The sequence below is a fragment of the Aulonocara stuartgranti genome (assembly GCF_965226115.1).
Source record: "Aulonocara stuartgranti genome assembly, chromosome: 3".
Lineage (NCBI taxonomy): Eukaryota > Metazoa > Chordata > Actinopteri > Cichliformes > Cichlidae > Aulonocara > Aulonocara stuartgranti.
This window is the reverse complement of record NC_138941.1, coordinates 14,550,761-14,566,900: the sequence shown is the minus strand read 5'-3', so window position 1 is coordinate 14,566,900 and position 16,140 is coordinate 14,550,761. Positions and strand designations below refer to the sequence as shown.

Below are 16,140 nucleotides of genomic sequence, written 5' to 3'. Positions count from 1 at the left end.
ACAGTGTGTTAAGTGGATGCGTTGTACAGGGAGATGGCCACAGGCAGGAATGATTTCCTGTGTCGTTCAGTGGTGCTTTTCGGTAATCTCAGTCTCTCACTGAACGAGCTCCTGTGACTGACCAACATGTCATGGAGTGGGTGGGAGGTGTTATCCAACATTGTCTTTATCTTGGACAGCATCCGCCTCTCCGACACCACCTTGAGGGAGTCCAGCTCCATCCCCACAACATTGCTGGCCTTACGGATCAGTTTATTAAGTCTGTTGGCATCTGCGACCCTCAGCCTGCTCCCCCAGCATGCAACAGCATAGAGGATCGCACTGGCCACAACAGACTCATAGAAAATCCTCAGCATTTTCTGGCAGATGCTGAAGGACCTCAGTCGCCTCAAAAAATAGAGACGACTCTGGCCCTTCCTGTAAAGTGCTGTGGTGTTTTAAGGGGGGCTATTTCCTAATGCCGCCCTAATAAGCTGATGTTCAAGGGGAAATATAACAGAAACTCTTTCAGTGTTATTCATTAATAAATTAACAGATAAACTGTGAAGAAGAAAAAAACTGAGATTTAAAGGAGAGAGTGAGAAACTTGATCATCCATCCTCATAATACATGTTTATCAGTATCTGCTGCGACCATATTTGTAATAACTAAAGGTCTACAACCCAAACATCAGATGTTAATCGAAATTTTTTGCTCTCTCTCCTCCTTAAATGTGTTTTTAATGTTACTTATAATTCAGAATTGGCGACTGGAACACGTATGACACATACGAACATCAGGAAATAAAAACTCGATAAATATAACCTCAGTAAATGAAGTCAGTGTACAGCGGGGGTTGTTACAGCTGTGTACCGGGGGCTGCACTTTGTCGGTAATAACAGCTCGATTGCTTGCGAGGCGAGCGGGTCTGTCCCACGCTTTGCCGTGAGACTGGGCTGGGCAGACATCTCCAAAGTCATCGAAGCACTTTTGCAAAGAAGCTGTATCTTGACAACCCGACCAGACATCTGAAGATTAATCCGCTACATTTTAGGCTAAAAAAATATTAAAACGGTATTTGGTGAGACACAAACAGGGTTTTTCAAAGTTCAGTTCTGTTAGTTTCCACATGGCAGTTGTTGGTGTGCAGTAACGCCTTCTAAAGACAATGGCCACAAGGCCAAACCAATGGTTCTGACTCGATCAGCGTTAACTTCGCCCCCTGGGTTTGATGGGTGAGGTTGACAGATAAAATAAATTTATGGTGAGACCTGAAGGAGTCAACAGTGCCAAAATTAATTAATTAAATACACCACTAAATAATTATTTAAATGTGGCAATAATTAATTAAAACATGAAATAATTAATTAATTAATTAATTGTGTCAAAAAAGTATTTATTTAATTAATTATTTCCCATTTTAATTAATTATTTCTAATTTATTAGAAGACATAGCATAAATTTTCACTGCTATGCAGATGACACCCAGCTCTATCTGTCCATGAAGCCAGATGACACACACCAATGAGTTAAACTGCAGGAATGTCTTAAAGACATAAAGACCTGGATGGCCGCTAACTTTCTGCTTCTTAATTCAGATCAAACTGAGGTTATTGTACTCGGCCCTGAAAATCTTAGAAATATGGTATCTAAGCAGATTCTTACTCTGGATGGCATTACCTTGTCCTCCAGTAACGCTGTGAGGAACCTTGGAGTCATTTTTGACCAGGATATGTCCTTCAACGCACATATTAAACAAATATGTAAGACTGCTTTCTTCCATTTACACAACATCTCTAAAGTTAGAAATATCCTGTCTCAGAGTGACGCTGAAAAACTAGTTCATGCATTTATTACTTCCAGGCTGGACGACTGTAATTCATTATTATCAGGAAGTCCTAAAAACTTCCTTAAAAGCCTTCAGCTAATCCAAAATGCTGCAGCAAGAGTCCTGACAGGGACTAGAAAGAGAGAGCATATTTCTCCTGTTTTGGCTTCCCTTCATTGGCTTTCTGTTAAATCCAGAATTCAAAATCCTGCTCCTCACATACAAGGTCTTAAATAATCAGGCCCCATCTTATCTTGATGACCTTGTAGTACCATATCACCCTATTAGAGCACTTCGCTCTCACACTCCAGGCCTACTTGTTGTTCCTAGAGTATTTAAAAGTAGAATGGGAGGGAGAGCCTTCAGTTTTCAGGCCCCTCTTCTGTGGAACCAGCTTCCAGTTTGGATTCGGGAGACAGACACTAACTCTACTTTTAAGATTAGGCTTCAAACTTTCCTTTTTGCTAAAGCATATAGTTAGGGCTGGACCAGGTGACCCTGAATCCTCCCTTAGTTATGCTGCAATAGACGTAGGCTGCCGGGGGATTCCCATGATGCATTGAGTTTTTCCTTTTCAGTCACCTTTCTTACTCACTATGTGTTAACAGACCTCTCTGCATTGAATCATATCTGTTATTAATCTCTGTCTCTCTTCCACAGCATGTCTTTATCCTGTCTTCCTTTTCTCACCCCAACTGGTCGCAGCAGATGGCCCCGCCCCTCCCTGAGCCTGGTTTTTTCTTCCCACTGTTGCCAAAGTGCTTGCTCATAGGGGGTCATATGATTGTTGGGTTTTTCACAAATGCTCTAAAACTGTAGAAGAAGGTTGCGTGTGATGAAAAAATATTTTACTATGACTTCACCAGTCTCTATCCCACAGTGCAATCTAAAAAAGATTATCCTGTAGGACACCCTCAAATCATTTACAGAAACTTTGACAGCCTAGAAAATTATTTCGGCTTTGTTAAATGCTCAGAACTGCCGCCAAGAGGTCTTTTTCACCCCGTCCTTCCCTACAGGTGCCACGGCAAACTGATGTTTCCGCTCTGCAGCTTGTGCGCTGAAGACCAGAAGCAGCACACAGCATGTGGGCACAGTGACAGTGAGCGGGTGTTGAATGCCACATGGGTCTCATTTGAGCTTGAAAAAGCTGTTGAGAAAGGATACAGGATTGTTTCTATTGATGAGGTGTGGCACTTCTCCAACAAGACCGACACATTTTTTAAAGACTATGTGAAAGCCTTTCTAAAACTTAAACAGGAGGCCTCGGCGTATCCAGAACATGTGAAAACACCTGACGAGCAGCAGAGGGGGGAATAATGCTAGATCCGTCCGTAAATAAAGCTGTTCGAAACTGTAACAAGCTGTTGCTAAACTCGTTATGGGGTGGTTTCAGTATGAGGTCGAATATGGTGTCATCTGAGTTCATCACAGACCCTTCCAGGTTTAGCCAGCTAATGTTTAGCGACCAGGATGACGTGTGGCAGTTTTGTTTCATCTCTGACGACGTCGCCATGGTGCAATGGCGCCACTCTGATGGTAGAGCATCCCGCGTGAAGGACGTTAATGTCTTTGTGGGGGCCATGACCGCTGCACATGCCAGACTCATGCTGTATGATTTGTTAGACAACTTGCAGCAGTGCGTGCTGTATTGTGATACAGACAGCATCATTTTCACGCCACGCCCTGGCGACTGGATGCCTCCTCTAGGCCCATTTCTGGGGGATCTCACCAGCGAATTAGATTCTGGAGAGGGAGGTGTGGAGGATCACATAGTAGAATTTGTTTCCGGTGGGCCAAAATGCTACACATATCACACATCGCTGGGCAAGACCCAGGTCAAATGTAAAGGCGTAACACTGAACGCACTAAACTCAAAAGTTGTCACCCACGAATCCTTGAAAGGTTTAGTCCATGAGTTTGTAGCCAATCAGACATCAGACGCACACCTAGTCGCCATCTCTGATAATATCAGACGTGATAAAAAGAAGCTTCATTTGAAGAATGAAACCATTGTGAAGAAGCTTAAGGTTGTCTACAATAAGCGCCGTGTGCTCCCAGACTATACAACCCTACCTTATGGATTTTAAATTAGATCAGGGGTTTGACGCCAGGTTACAGCACCCGTTCAGCATGGTGGCCAGCGGTTCCAGTAACTGCGGCAAGACATTTTTTGTTAAAAGCGTCATTGAAAATTCTTCCAGGATTATATCACACAGCACTGATAACATTGTGTATATATACTCATGCTGGCAGCCACTATATGACCAGCTTCTTCAGATAAGAGACATAAACTTTGTTAATGGTTTACACGAATCTCTTGTTGATGACACCCTTCTTCCTGCAGACAAGAACAATTTGTTAATTATAGACAATGTAATGAACGATGCCGCTAACAATTTAGAAATACAAAATGTGTTCACAAAGTATGTGCATCATAGAAATTTGAGTTGTATATATCTGGTTCAAAATTTGTTTATTCAAGGAAAATCCAGTAGAACTATTTCCTTGAACACTAACTACCTAATATTGTTTAAAAATCCAAGAGATAAATATCAAGTCATGCTTTTAGGTAGGCAAATCTTTCCTGGTAATACTAAATATATTATAGAAGCGTTTAATGATGCCACATCCACAACACACGGGTATGTTTTAATAGACTATAAAGTTAAGACCCCGAAGAAATTTACTGTCAGACCGTCCGGTTGTTTATATCCCAAAACAGAAAACAGTGAAGAGGTGAAAGGATGTCATCACACATGCAGAGGAATCTGTCCCTGTTGGAGTTGATATACAAGTCTCCCCCGGCTCTATGGAGAGTTATTATTAGCAATGCAAACTTGGGTTTCATCAATGCATGTGTGAGATAGCCTTTAACGTATTGCAAGGTAACATTCCACCGTTGAGTGTTTGGTTTCTCCACCAATATGTAAGGAGGATAGAGCTCTCATTGGTGCCTATTTTGTGTGTGAAAGCGTGTGTGAGCGAGTGCGGGCCAGACGTGGTCTGTGCGAGTGTGGCTGATTGTTGTCTTGTAATGGGGAATAAACTGAGAAATTCTGCCTTGAAAGGGGATGAAATACATTGCAAAGTATTCACTGGGCAGCACGTAGTATGTAGATCATTGAAGGAAGAAAGTAATGAATTTGTGCACAAAACAGATGGAACAGTGAGTGTGACTGTGTCTGACGTCACTGTGTGTGTGAGCCACAGAGAGGTGTGAAAGACAAACATCCAAACTCAGCCTGCAGTTCTGTTCTGTGATTCTACATTTGACTATCCATTGAGTTTGGTGTGCACTTCTGCTTTGTTCAGATGCATTTAGATACATCACCTCCACTCTCCTGTCTTTCCTTCTCTACCATTGCCTCTTAACTAGGGATGGGTACCGGTATCCGGTGACATAATGGCACCGGTTCTGACATAAACGTAAGTAACCAGACCGAAAAGCAGCGCACATTTCAGTGCTTTTTTTGATATTTTTTTTCCTGAGATGTCGTACACTTTAGATTCTAGCCAATCATTTTACCTTTCCAAGGATAGTAGGCGGGCCCAGGTACGTACGTTCTTTTAGAGCCGAGCTACAGATTAAAAATGCCCAAGGCGAAGTGGTCAAAGTCTGGCTGTACTTCACAGCAAAAGATGCAAACTCAGCAGCCTGCAACAAGTGCTGTAAGCTGATACTGTGCAAAGGAGGTAACATCTCACATCTAATGAAACAGGGTGGCTGTAGCTCAGGGGGTAGAGCTGGTCACCTACTGGTCGGAAGGTTGATGGTTCGATCTCAGGCTCCTCCAGTCTGCGTGTCACGTATCCTTGGGCAAGATACTAACCCCAACTTGCTCTCCAATGCATCCATCAGAGTGTGAATGTGTGTGAATGTACTTAGAAAGCACTGAGTGTAGATAAAGTTCTTGTGAGAATGGGTGTGATTGGGTGAATGTGACATGTTTTATAGAACGCTTTGAGTACTCCGGGACAGTAGAAAAGCGCTATATAAGAATCAGTCCATTTACCATGAAACACCCGGCGACACATAGTGTTTTTTGTAAAATGCACCGTATCTGATAGCTTGCTGCGAGACCTCACACCGAGCACATCTACTACGGGTGTGGTGCCTGTTATCAGACCCGGAGTTAGCAACATCCCCCAAGAACCCGAAGAGGAGAGTCCTGGCCCCTAGCCCTGCCAGTGTAGCAGAAATGATGACGGATGATGATGGCAGCCGCAGCCGTTCTTCTCTGGGTGAGTAGCTTAATGTTTTTCGTGTGTAATTTACATTGAGTAGGCTAACCACGTTATTACATTAATGTAAGGTGAACTAGCAAAAACCGTCGTAGTTAAATGTGTGTCTGTCTTCTTGTTTGATAGAGTGATACCATATATGTCCTATAGCTGCAAAAAAGGCTAACATTTTTGTCTTTTTACAAAAAAAACCAGCTAAACATGAGAGGTTTTAGGACAAAGTTTGTGTTCTCCATTCTTTAAGCACTGGTTCGAGCACCGATTAAGCACAGACACCATTTCAAAAGTACCGGTTGGGCACCGGTATCGGATAAAACCTGAACGATACCCATCCCTACTCCTAACATGCCTCCTTCCTCCTCTTCCTTTTCTTTCAGCCATCAATAGCATGACAGTCTTATTCATTATGATCCACACATTTTATTTGGTAAAGCTTTAGTTCAGAAGGCCCTTACTAATGCAACACTCCCCATTTACCCAGGCTGGCACTTGGAGTACACTGGCTTGTGGCCCCTTGTGCCAGCATTAGTGCTTTCATCCTTTCTGCTGCTCACAATTCACCGATCACACTTTGACTATTACCATTAAAACAAGAGTCAGAAAATTTAGCAACAGAGCTACGATACTTTAAATGTTAAAGTTTCATGATTCACATGTGGATGTTGCGTAAGAAAAGCATGATGTATAAAGTATAAGTGTTTCTGACCAGTTGTTCATGTTCCTTCATTTTCCCCTGAAATCTATCAAATACTGTCCAACAGACTGATGGCACAGCAGTGCAGAGGCTGCAGAGGCTGCAGAGGCTGCAGAACCTGCGTCTGCATCGGAGAGCAACATGGGGTAGGCAGACTTTTATAACAATAAATAGACAAAAGACTAAATGATACCCATGATCTTACCCAAGGACATCATGCAGACTGGCATTAAACCACCAACCTTCTGGTTAGCAGGTGACCTGCTCGACCACCTGAGTTCCAGCCACCTCATCAAAGTGACCAATCACATTAGAATCCTGTCCTGCTTTGGGCTCCGCCTCCAAACCATCCAAAGCGGGTTTATTTGCACCATGTATGCAGGTAAACTCAAACATCCATTCAGCTGCTTCAGAAGGAAAATGTCAGCTTGTGGTTTCAGTCACAGGAAACTCACAGGTTAGAGTCCAGCCAGAGGGCTGCTGTTGTTTATCTGTAAAGTCTTTACATTTACAGAAATAAATAATTATGTGGACACATCTGGATCATCAGCAAACATGAAACCAGGTGACCACCAGGACCAAGCTGACTGCTGACACAGAGTTCATACTCTAACTCTAGCTGCTCTGCTAGCTAAGTTAACTGATGTTAAAGGTCAGAGTAAAGAAATGACGTGATGCTGCTGGGAGTGACACCACAGACTAGCAGCATTTAGTTACTCAGCATATAATGCAGTTAATCTGAAATCTCTTTTTCTCTCTGAAACAAAGTGACAGCAGACTGAGTCAAAGACAGAAACCTTATTGAAACACCAAATATTCCCCGGCTTCACTTCCTGATCCAGGATTCAAAGAGGACGTTGCACTTACTCAGCTTCTTCCCATGAACGTCTTCACTCTGCAGCTCTGCTGTCTGGACCAGGTCTGTGTAGAAACAGAGACAATCTTCTGCTTCATCAGTCCTCTGTGTCTGCAGGCTGAAGTCACATTAAACACCTCACACCAGCAAAGAGTCTGAAGCTCAAAGGTCAAAGGTCAGCTGCTGCTCATTGTGTGATATTGTTTGATCAATAATTAACCTGCAGCAGGTTTCTGCTCCAACTCCAACACACTGAACAACCCTGAGAACAAATCAGAGGATGTGGGTGTGTCTGCAAGCTTCAATAGTATTAAACACCTCACACCAGCAATGAGTCTGAAGCTCGCAGGTCAAAGGTCAAAGGTCAGCTGCCACACTGTATATAATATTTCAATATGTATACAACCTGACTGCGGGCGTATGTGCAGCCATAAACAGTTTAAACATTAAACACTGAACCATAAAAGAAGCTTAAGCTGCAGCTCACAGGTCAAAGCTCAGCTGCTGCAGCCAGTTATGACTTTACATAAATCATCATGTTTTCCCTCTCAGCACTTGGGCTGTTTTGACTCAGCTACACTATGGCAAATGGCCAATGGTTCCACAGCTGTTCTTGTTCACAGCATCATCCAGTTAGAGAGGAAACTGTATAATGCAATGATGATGTTCCAGCGTCATGTTGTTACTCCTCCTCCACATGCTCACCTGCCACAGTGTAACTCCGCCTCTCATACAGTCATGTCACCTGATCTGCATGTTTTGTTGTACGATGACATCATCTTGATGTTGACGAGGAGGATGAGAAAAACTAGTTTTGTCCTGCAGATGGCGATCTTGCACCGTGTTCAGAGAGCCGACACTTTGATGATGCTGGTCTACTCAACTTACTTTTAGCCTGGGTTGGACTCTATATGAGCAGCTTCCACTCTGGTTTCAGTGTTAAATACACTTGTTTGATTTCACTTGTAAAGTTGGAAAATAAATATTAAATCATTTGTTGGTACATTTTTTTTGCTTCATTTGAGGAATGAACTGTTAAGGTGGAGAAATGAATCAGGTTAAAATAGTGGTCCTTTAAACCACTGCAGATGTATAATGTAATTTAACATGTTGATAATGGTTGTAGTGGGCTTGTAATGTAAATGTGGTCTGATTAAATGTGACATTAATGGTGACGCTGCATAAACCTGATAAAACAGTTCTATTAGTGGGTCTGTGTGATCAGCATCAGTGGGTGATGGTGAGGCCTTGACTAGTAGAACGTCATGTTGGTGTATGACAACACATGAGCCAACATCAGACTCCGAGCACTACGATGCTCAAGATCAGAAGATCCAGTGTGACATCATCGTTACCTGGCAACAGCAGCCCTCAGCCCATCTGACTTTATTGGAGGATATTTACACCAGCAACACTGTTTAGTTTGATATGACGGATTAACAACATGCTGTGATGTCCAGTTCATCTGTAATAGATACTGGATCTAATCAGTCAGCAGATATTTGATCACCTTATTTATAACTACACTAGAAACAAACACAACTGTGTTGGTGATTCATGCAAACTTGCATATCAGCCTTTTAAGGTTTTGTAGTATTGAGAACAAAGAGGTTGAGAGGTTGTGTTAGGGCTGAAAAGCCCGACTTGTTCTCCTCTGCAGGTCATCAAATGCACCACAGAAGTTTGTATTTGCAGAAGCCTGTATATGTTTGATGGCTTTATTATTCTCTGTTCAAAGACAATAAATGTGGAAAATGTCTCATGTAGTATCAGCGTCATTTAAAAATGACTGCAAACATTTAGAGAACATGTGCTGCTGTTTGTCCTACATGTCCAACACTGAACTAACCCTGAAAACGTGATGGCAGGTGGCAGATTGGAGTTCACATGAAATATCGGCTGCATGAAGACTGGAAAATATAGATGATAAAAATATGCAGCCAAACATTTGTGGACATGGATAAACTATCTGATCCAAAAAGCAGGAAGTGACACAGCTAGAAAATGAAAGTGTGTAACAGCTGAAGTCAAATGTAATGCAGAGTTAAATCTGCACTTGGATCCATCTGTGAAAGGTCCACATGTAGGGATCACATGAGTCCTGATGTTTGTCAGTCCAGCTTGAAAACTCCATCTACTGTGGGCTACATATACTGGGCTGGTAGCTCCATAGTGCTGGAAAGAATCTATTCAATGTGCATATTTTAAAATCAGAGGCTCTTCTAACACAGGAGCCATGTTGAGTTTAGATTCCAGCCGACCACCGGCAGTCTGAAATGGAATGAAGCCCATTGACAGCGAGCAGGTCTAAACAGGAATGGAACGCATCCATGGATAATACACCACTTTATTTGAAGACATCTGTAGCACTGCCTCAGTTCTGGATGTTTCCACAGACTCCTCTGGCCTCTGTGCACCTAAAGAAAAGGTCAAAGGTCAGCAGCACATGTAGTTGGGATAAGTTTTCATTTACAAACAACAGTCGCACTGTGACAAAGTGGAGGAGCAGTTGCAATGCTCTCCATTTGTCCCATATGTGTTTACCTTTTCTTGCACATTGTACACATTATTCTGTTTCTATGTATTTGCTATGATTTGCTATTTGTCAAGTAACATTGCTTCACTCACTATCCCGGGTTTGTTTGTGTAAGCGTTCTGCTGCTGGCAAATCAAACATTCTGCAAATGAAGACAAATACTAAGTTATGTTTCTTTATATTTTATTATGTTACAGATTAAGTCATTTGTTCATACTTACTTTGTTTGTCTTTTCAGTCGTCATAAGGGTCAGGTGTGGGGAAACGCCCGCCTGGGATTTCCTCATTTTAAAGTCCTGATGATGTCACATATGACATCAGCAGGTCAAACAAAGTGGAGGGGTTTCTTTTTCCATAGAGATGCTTCCTTTTGTTTGTGTTAAGGTTTAAAGGGATTTGTTGAATGTTTTTCCTTTCGTTAATACTGCCATTTAGTTGTGTAAATGTGCATGTTAGAAGTGTGTAGAGGTTTTGTGTTTTTTGGATAATCTGTGTAGCGTTTTAGATCCCTCAGTTGAGTGAGTGGTACTGGCTGGGCAATTGGAGGGAAATTGGTGGCCCTATTTAAAGCCAGTCTCTATCAGATGCAGGAGAGAGGAGAGGTGAGCTGTGTCACCAGATCCATGTTATGTTGAGTTTTGTTAATAGAGTTTATTTGGGGAGGAAGTTTTGTTAAGTTACATTAAATTAACTTCACTGTAAATAAGTTGCTCACCTTGGAAATCTGAAATGTCTGCTTCCCTACCACCTTCCTTGACGTTCGAGTCTGACTACTTCACACGCACAAACTATACGATTATTTTCCTCCAATTTTCACTTGCAGAAATGGTCCTGTGTGATTTCTAGGCTGTGATATGAAAAACTAGTTCCTAATGGCAGCGATTCACTCAGTAAACATGTGTTTCCTTCACCAACCTCACACACAGATCCAATAAGATCAGGAAGTGGGCAGTATAGTACAATATGTGTTATTTTGTGCTGTACTGCCCAAACTAAAGATCTGCTGAAGTGTTGGAAATGATTCAGATGTTTATTTTGGACGATACAGCAGAAGATCAGACATGAAAGTGGAGATAACACAGAAGACATGCAGCAAAGGGTCAGAGGTCAGACTGGGCCACTGGATTCAACAATGAGCCAATGATCATCAAGCAGTGACTAAAGCAGAGCCCTGACGTTCTGACATTCATCACACAGTTAGAACAAATGTCTGCTGATGACTTCATCTCATGAAACGACTGATAGATGTCAGTTCATTGATCAGCTGAGCTCCTGCTGCTGATCTTCTTCATCGTGCACAGAAACATTCAGCTTGTTTCAATCAGTAAATAACTTTGAACTGTTCCCACTCAAAATGCTGTCAGAACAATGATCATTGTTACTCCCCTCGAGTCTTAATAAAGCTCAACTTGTTCTTTGTGTTTAAACTGACATTTATTTCGGACAGGAGGATTCTTCCACATCTTAACATGTAATGATGTCCAACCACAGCCGATACAATGCCGTCAGAACTAAAAGGAAATACAAACTTAAATGAATATTCTTACTAAAGTCCTTAAGCATTATATACAACGAAACATTCCAACAAAATGATCAATAAAGTACACATTACACCTCACACTGCGGCTATTGCGCTTGAATACCACGCAACAGTCGCGCATTTACATACAACGATAATAAATAAAACATTTACCTCATTGGCCTCACTCAAAGGGAATAAACGTTCATTTTTACGTGGTGGGGAGGTCCAAAAAAAGGCACTCTTTATTTATCTTTCTGCACACGTGCAAACCTCGTGGCTCGTCTCTTAATTAGCTTGCTGAGTGTGACAGCCAAAAAATGCCCTCTTAGCCACAAAACCTTTCCACACAGAGGCCGAGTCATTCTCTGAGATCTGCTGCTGCATCTTCTCAGAGTGCTGATGTTTAGCAATGTCCACTTCTTTAGTGAACCTGTACTTGGCCTCTCTGTAGCAGTCCCTGTCTCCGCTTCTGAACGCCTTTCTCTTTTCCAGCCACAGCTTTTTGAGTTTAGGAGTAAACCAGGGTTTGTCATTGTTATAATTCACCCTGGTGCGTGATGGCACAATGCTGTCCTCACAGAAGTGGATATAGGAGGTGACAGTGTCCGTAAACTCGTCCAAGCTGTTAGAAGCAGCCTTCATTGTGTCCCAGTCTGTAGACTCCAAACACGTGCGAAGCTCCTCCACAGCTTCGTTGCTCCACAGTTTTTTGGTCCTCACGACAGGTTTGGAGAGCTTCAGCCTCTGTCTGTACGCGGGGATTAGGTGGATCATGACATGGTCAGAAAGTCCGAGTGAAGCGCGGGGGACCGCGCGATAGGCCCCGCTGATCGTGCTGTAACAGTGGTCTAATGTCCTCTCCTCTCTGGTCGGGCATTTAATATACTGCTTGTATTTTGGGCTCAGACTGGCTTTGTTAAAGTCCCCAAGAGCAATAATGAGAGAGTCCGGGAATGTCCGCTCCATGTGCAGTATCTGCTCCGCGAGTGCGCACTGAGCTGCCTGCGCATCCGCATCTGGCGGGATGTAAACAGCAGCCAGGATGAATGAAGCAAACTCCTGCGGAGAATAAAACGGTTTGCAGTGAATAAAAAGGTATTCCAGAGAGGAAGAGCAGTGCTGAGCAATCACTGTTACATCTGTGCACCAGCCACTATTAATGTAGAAGCAGACACCTCCACCTTTGGTCTTACCAGAGAGAGAGGCCTGCCGGTCCGCGCGCAGCAGATGAAAGCCCTCCAGCTTGAGCGCGCAGTCCGGGATGTCCTCACAGAGCCACGACTCCGTAAAACATAAGACACAGGCGGAGGCAAAGTCTCTGTTCACGCTTCTCATCAGGGCCAGCTCGTCTATCTTATTCCTGAGTGAGCGTACATTGGAAAGGAAGATCCCAGGAAGAGCAGTTCGCAGTCCGCGTCTCCTCAGACGCACGAGTGCGCCGGCTCGCTTTCCTCTCTTTCGGCGTCTCGCTTTCCTGATCAAAGTCTGCAGTAAATCTGCCGCAGATGCGACAAATATTGGAAGTAAATCCACAGGTGTTGTAGTCCTGTAGTTAAGAAGCTCTTCTCTGGTGTAAGAATATCCAGAGGAGTGCCCAGACACAGAAGTTATGCACAAAAACAAAACAGAAGTAACGCACTGAAGCACCAGGGCATCCATACGCGGCGCCATCTTGGATTTGGATGCCCTTTAACCTTATAACTCCTGGTGTGTGTGTGTGTGTGTGTGTGTGTGTGTGTGTTTGTGTAGAGAGAAACAGCCAGGTTCCTTTTTCCAAAAAAAGGAGCCACATTCAGGTAAAAGTGTAAAATCAAATGATCCGTCAATCAAGAATAATGTTGGATCAGTGTTTCAGTATTTATACCTTTTATGTGGTTGGGTTATTTGCCTTTTGGTTGAAAGTACACTGAGAGAGGACTTTTTGTTAGTGATCTTAATAGGGCTTTGGAGTTGACGTCACGCTGCAATGCATTGTGGGAGCGCAGTGCCATTTTCGGGGTCTACGAATCAAAACAAACACACTGTGTTGGAACGACGACTACAAGAAAGATGCTTAAGAGCCTCTCAAAAGAGAATGAACTGTATAGAGACCGATTGCGTCCAGAGGCGAAGCAGCGGTACTTGCAGAAAATAGCGTGCATCGCAAATCTGGACCCATTTGAAATACGGCAGTGGAGTAAAGACCCAGACGACTTACCGCCACTGTCCTACCCCGATATCTTCACGCATCTTGTTTGACACAATGCATTACGGCGTGACGTCAACTCCAAAGCCCTATAGGGCTTTCACGTATCTTGTTTGTGGAGTAAGCGCTTACACAGCAAACCAGTTTCGTAATTACAAGTCACTGGAGGCGCACATCCAATTTACAAATGGCTGGGTGCAAGATTTGGCTATTTTCAAGCCGCCAAACTCTGAGTACGTCGTCATTAATACCAAGGTAAGTCAGCTGGAGTGCATCGAGTGAAATAGCCATTTTCCACCCCCCACCATAATTAATGTTATACATTTATCATTGAACTGCTAAAATATCGTTATCATATTATATGCCCATAATTGTAAAGTAGATGCAAATTAACACATTGATAATCGGGCAAATTATTAACGCCAATTTGTGTCCTTCCTGTCTCATTTCATTTATTGTCTTTACATCAACCAATCAAGTCACTCCATTCGATGTTTGATCGCAAATTCTATAACTTCCGAGACCACCAACGATGATATTATTCAGCTATAAAGTGTGATGTGAACATATTTAGAACTTACCGGAATGAAAATGTCTTGAGCACACCAACTGATATCTGGAGACGTAACAGAACTTGATATCAGCTCGTCTCACGGCTGCTATCCAGGCTAGACGCCTTCGTTTGGTAATATCCGATACATGAGCTCCTTCATGTTGCTTCCAGGTTGGGAAAGCATAAAAAGACAATCCAAACTTATTCCCGTGCTGGTCGTAAGATCGAACATTGCAGCCGACCACACAGCAAGTACGAACCATGGCTATGCTTTTGCTCCTTACTTAGACCCCCAAAATGGCGGATCGGGCCAAAATCCTTTCCACGCCCACCCCCGTGACATCACGCTCCAAAGCCCTATAGGGTAGGGGAAATTAAAGTAAGATGGAGAGAATGGGCCAATAGCTAGATTCGTAGGAGGGATAAAGTGAGTTGCGTGGAGAAGAATGACTGGAGCCACAGGTAAAGTTGCTATGAATTGTATTAAACTATTTAGCAACAATTTAACAGCATTTCATGAACAGGAATGAAAACATAAAATAAAATACAGTGACAGCAATAATAATAACAATCAGAATCCTATCTGAGCTCAGATATGTCAGTCTTGCCGGCTTAATAGTCAGTGTTCAGTCAAGTCAAAAAGTTTGTGATTACAGTGCATCTTAATCATGAATGCAATCTTTAAATCACAATCAGCTTATTCTATCATCAAGGTGCACATTTCTATCAGAAATCAGAAATAAACCATAAACTATGGTAGCATTGCTTTACACTGCATAGCAATGAAGCAATATATTATTTACACTCAATGTACAGAATAAAATTACCAAAAGAATATACAAAAACCCACAGGCTGTAGTTTTACAGTATGTGCTAACGTATCAGCACAGTAAGAATACACACGGACATCTATCCAGTGCCGCTCGAGCATCAAATGTAACAAAAATAAAGTAGATTCATGACCTTTAAGATCAAACATTAACTTATTCCATCACCTAATTTTAGTACATTTAATATGCAACAAGTAATACTAGAACATCATCAGCACACAAGCTGAGTGCTCAAAATGGCTGAAATCCATGAGAAACCCCGTGTGTTCTCCCACAGTGAAAACGTGGTCAGCTACAGCTGCAGCTATGAGCATTAGGCTAGTTAGCTTTTCAATTAGCCTGATTCGCCCAGTCCCAGTTTAACTCACCAGCACACTTCTAATGGTCATCTCTCAGAGAGGATCTTGTCCACTTCATCCGCTCCCGCGCAGATCTACAACATTGAAATTGGGCCATTATATTCCCTGTTAACTTCTTGTTAGCTTTTTAGCTTCAAGGTTAGCTTAAAGGCTTCTGACTCACCGCGATGGTTTCAAGGTCCGAAATGTTCACAATAAATCAGGTCCGTTTCTCCAAGGTCCATGCAGATCTCCGGTATGGATATTTGCTCAATTTATCAAGTTAATAGTTATTTTCCAGCGAAAAGCTTGGCGGTGAAAATCAGCAATGGTCTCGTGCACCTCCGTCTCTCTCTGTGTCTGAGCACGTGACGGTACAGAGCAGGGGAAGGCGGGGCTTGTTCCTTCCTAACCAGTAGGGGTGTTAAATATACTCTTTGGGTTTTATTCCTATATTTATAGTATTTATCTTTTATTATTGATTTATTTTTGATCAACTCAGTGATTAACAGAGTAATGATGAATCACAATTAACAATAACAATGTTGTAGTGCATTACTGAGTCGTGTAAACT

The 16,140-nt window shown here is 42.6% G+C and overlaps 2 protein-coding genes across 2 annotated transcripts in view; both read right to left on the bottom strand.

Moving 5' to 3' along the window:
• LOC309702576 (NLR family CARD domain-containing protein 3-like) overlaps positions 1-7,738 on the bottom strand; it is a 120,744-nt gene extending 113,006 nt beyond the window's left edge. Inside the window, exon 1 of the mRNA XM_082527186.1 lies at positions 7,614-7,738. The gene's annotated coding sequence lies outside the window, so the exon portion shown is untranslated. The remainder of the gene's footprint in view (positions 1-7,613) is intronic.
• The window catches only part of LOC309702569 (uncharacterized protein), a 1,256,944-nt gene that overhangs the window by 987,803 nt on the left and 253,001 nt on the right, over positions 1-16,140 (bottom strand).